Source organism: Arachis stenosperma, chromosome 6 (assembly GCF_014773155.1).
Source record: "Arachis stenosperma cultivar V10309 chromosome 6, arast.V10309.gnm1.PFL2, whole genome shotgun sequence".
Classification (NCBI taxonomy): Eukaryota; Viridiplantae; Streptophyta; class Magnoliopsida; order Fabales; family Fabaceae; genus Arachis; species Arachis stenosperma.
In genome coordinates, this window is record NC_080382.1 from 5,557,202 (window position 1) to 5,561,030 (window position 3,829).

The 3,829-nt window shown below is 37.5% G+C and overlaps 1 pseudogene; it reads right to left on the bottom strand.

Moving 5' to 3' along the window:
- Positions 1 to 368: 368 nt before the first annotated feature.
- On the bottom strand, positions 369 to 2,980 carry LOC130933379 (uncharacterized; annotated as a pseudogene).
- Positions 2,981 to 3,829: the final 849 nt, after the last annotated feature.

A 3,829-nucleotide genomic window follows, 5' to 3' on the forward strand; every position in this document is an offset into this window, starting at 1 on the left:
GATTATTAAAAATATTTAATTAAATTAATTTCCAAGCATTTTTAACTTTCACATAAAGACAAAGTTGTCACCTTTTTGGTGACGAGGGTCCGCAATTCGTCGGTTGCGAATTCCATGCATAGGCTCCAGCGAGTCTACTTCCAACGCAAAACCACTTTAGTATTCACTATTCAGAAAAAAAAAAAAACACACACACACACACTCTCTCTCTCTCTCTCTCTACACCCCCTCAAAGGCTCAAACCAAGAAAGCACTGATAAACCATTAGGTGCGTGTGTGATAAACATTTAATGCTTGTGATTATGTAGAAGATCATGCCATTTATATGCATTTGTTGGCTGCTTTGACTTATTTTTTGTTGGCTCCAAATATTTTTCTATTAATTATATAATGATAAACCTCAGAAAACATTTTAAGCTAATACAAATACACTATGAATCAACAATAATAATGATATTGAACATTTTTTTGTGGACACCTAAAAAGTATTGTTATTTTGCATATGCATCGAAAGCCAATATTCAATGGTGGTACTTTGGCTAAAGTCCACGGTGGGAATCTTTTCTGTCAGCAATTCTATAATCTTCTTTGTTCGTCCAAGCATTTCAACTGCATCTCTAACACTATCCTCTCTCTCTGCAACAGTGCTGTTGGAGCACTTGGCCGATATAGCATAGGGTAAGTTAGTGAGACATGCACCCAATATATTAGATATTGTTCCTGTTATATAGTTCTTCAAACAATATCTCACTCCTAAGATCTTCAATGCTTCCATAATTTAATAAAACAGTTTGGCTTATTCTATACATTGCGTTAGATGCCAATACTTCAATGGGCCATGATGAAGGTGGTTCTCTATTGCATATGTCTCTATACTTGGCCTTATACATGCCATACCTGTTCTTTGCATACCTAGTGTCTCCAATGTCTCTCTGGGGCTTTTACTTTGATGGGAGAGCTTATAAAGGTCCACATCTAGCCACTTACCATATAGATCAACTCCATGCCACATAGTTAATTTCTGCTGCCCTCTTGACTTTGATCAATTTCCCTTCTTTGTCAATGTTACACTCTATGAACTTCACATAGTAGAGCCCTTCACTTAGAGCTCCTATGAACTTCTTCACTAAAAGCATGTCCATGTTTGGAAGTGCCATTATTATGCATCCTAGTGTCACCAGAGGAAGTGCCCAACCATATGGTGTAGTTGTCTCATCGTGCAAAGAGGAAACTTGGTCATTGTCCAATGTTGTCACCCTCTTAAATTCTTCCAAGATAGAACTCTTCTCCGTTATTAGTTCAATGACATGTTTTGGCTCCTTTTTCTCTCCTACATGAAACAATTGACTAGTTGTTTTGTGAATGCCTTTCATCATCACCTCAACTAATTCTTCCTCTCCTTCAAGATGTAGAACAAAACGCCTTAGATCCAGGCCAGACTGTGGTTCTGTTCCTGAGCTAGTACTTGAGACATTACTGCAACAATCACGAGCTGCTAACATAAAGTACAAGAGGATTATTGAAACGAACTGGGTCACTTTGTTGATCAGCACAATCCCTTTCTGTAGCTTAATTAATAACCGAAACAAAAGCACTTTTGCATCATGGGCCTTCTTTCTGAACCATTTGTTATGAATATGAAAGCCAAGAGGCCTTTCTTTCATTAGAAATAGACTCTCAGTCCAGTACCCTTCTACATGGAATCTCCTATTTGTATTGTTGCTCCCAAGTCTAGAAGCTTTCCTTATATATCTTAGAGCCTTGAACCACCTAACTGTAGGAGCAATAGTTCCTACTACCACTGCAGCAGTCTGAACTATGAGAATTAATAAAGTGGACCATTGGTAGTCGCTAGCATTATTGCAGTCGCCATAATATTCTAACAAGAAATACCGAAGAGTCATAGCCTCTAGTAATGTCAATGTACTAAGAAGACAGTAGGCACCGGATGTAGCACATGTTACTGACCTTGCAAGGACAATTTGGGGGCTGCTAGTGTGTGCCATCATCCAGTCTGCCATCAATTCACTTCCGAGATTGTTGATGACTTCACTATTTAGTCCGGCTTCCTCATCTATCTGGTTAGTGCATTCTTTCTGCGCTCCTTATTGATCTCATACTTAAGCTCCAAGTCACGTTTCATCTTTGAAATAGCTATTGCCGAGGAGAACATGCTCAACAACAAAATGAACATGATGCATATCATAATAATATGTTCAATCAAGAAGTAGTTAGAGATAACACCAGTAGCAAGTTGGATGATGATGTTGACAATCACCGTGATCACGAGTATTCCCATGGCTATGATGTTCATAGGGTTGATGCCAATAGAAGGCATGGAATTACCTATTGAAGTGAAAATAAAATGATTAATGATCTGAATTAACTCTATAAAAGTGGTAGCTAGCCTTGCAGTTATGAGTTAACTATATATGTAAAAGTCTAAAGTATATCACTAACTTATATTTACCCATGATAGTGCAGATGAAGGCACTGCTACAGAGTTTTGCTAGCTGTTCAACATATCGTGGCATGGAGGTGGTGAGATCAACCGACAGCTTGAGTGCAACGGCGATCACTGTCAAGGAAGTGGCATTAAAGCAGAAGTAGTTGCAAGGGAACCAGAACTTGCTGCTGTGGAATCCTTGAAAGAGATCAGCAGACATTGCAAAGAGACAGGCAAGGGATGCTACTGCTATGTATGCCCCAATCACTGGCATAGGTTGGCCAAACTTGTCTTTGCCAGGGTACTCACCCTGGTTATCGCAATAATATATGCTGGCTGTGTTATATTCAGAAAAGCTAAAGTACATCTTTAAAGGAGTGATACTGTGATACTGCTTCTCTTCTTGGATCGGGTGACTGCTTATGTTTTCCTTGCTAGAATACTTTATATCAATGTCGTAGCACCTGATTTAGTTATGGTTACAAGATGATGACCTTTTCTAACGCGTTGTGAAGACCATTCACTTAGAATTCGTAAGAATTTTCCTATTTTTCATTGACTTCCCACAACATTCTGCCCCTCTATTTAATATTTGTTTTATACAAAAAGTATTATTAAATTATGCATTATGCTGTTTATACTATTATTCTATTCTATTGGAGTCATATCTTGGCTTAATTAGCTTTATCGTTACTAGTTTTGCCTGTTAATTTATTTATTTTTTAGTTAATTCCTGTTTTGTTTCTAACATATTTATTTTACTTTTGTGTCCTATTTTGCAACAGTTGCACGTTGTTTTAAACAAATACTCGCAACAAAGAATGAAAATTTACTTATTTTATAAAATGCTAATAAATCACACCATATATAACATAAAATTTAGATTTTCTGGGTGACAGGTAGCTGTTGCTATTTATGAAGATGGCGATCATTCACAAGCAGGAAGCCGCCCCTATTGACTCCATATGAAACAGCAGTTAAGCAAGTTGACCAGGGAAGACTTGCTGAAAGCAGCATTGATTTTATTTTGAAAAGATACAGAGGTGGATTTTAACCATACAACACATTTGACCTTTGTTGGTTCCGAAAGTGCATGTTGAAGACTTGGTAAACTTCTTGGAGTCAATGAAAATGACTGGCTTTAATGACTAGTTTCAAGTCAAAGATGAAAAGGTCACTCAGTGTTGTGATGCCCGCAACTTATTTGAGAATCAAAGTTTCAAAAGCGATGTGAGGCAGATAGAAGTTATATTACAGTTGAGTGAGATTGAAAAAATGGATAGCCATGTGAGTGTTAAGGTATATTACTATGGTAAGATTAAACTACACACACCGAAGGGAGTACAATTTGTATGCCAGTATCCATGTACCTTTGCTGTTCCT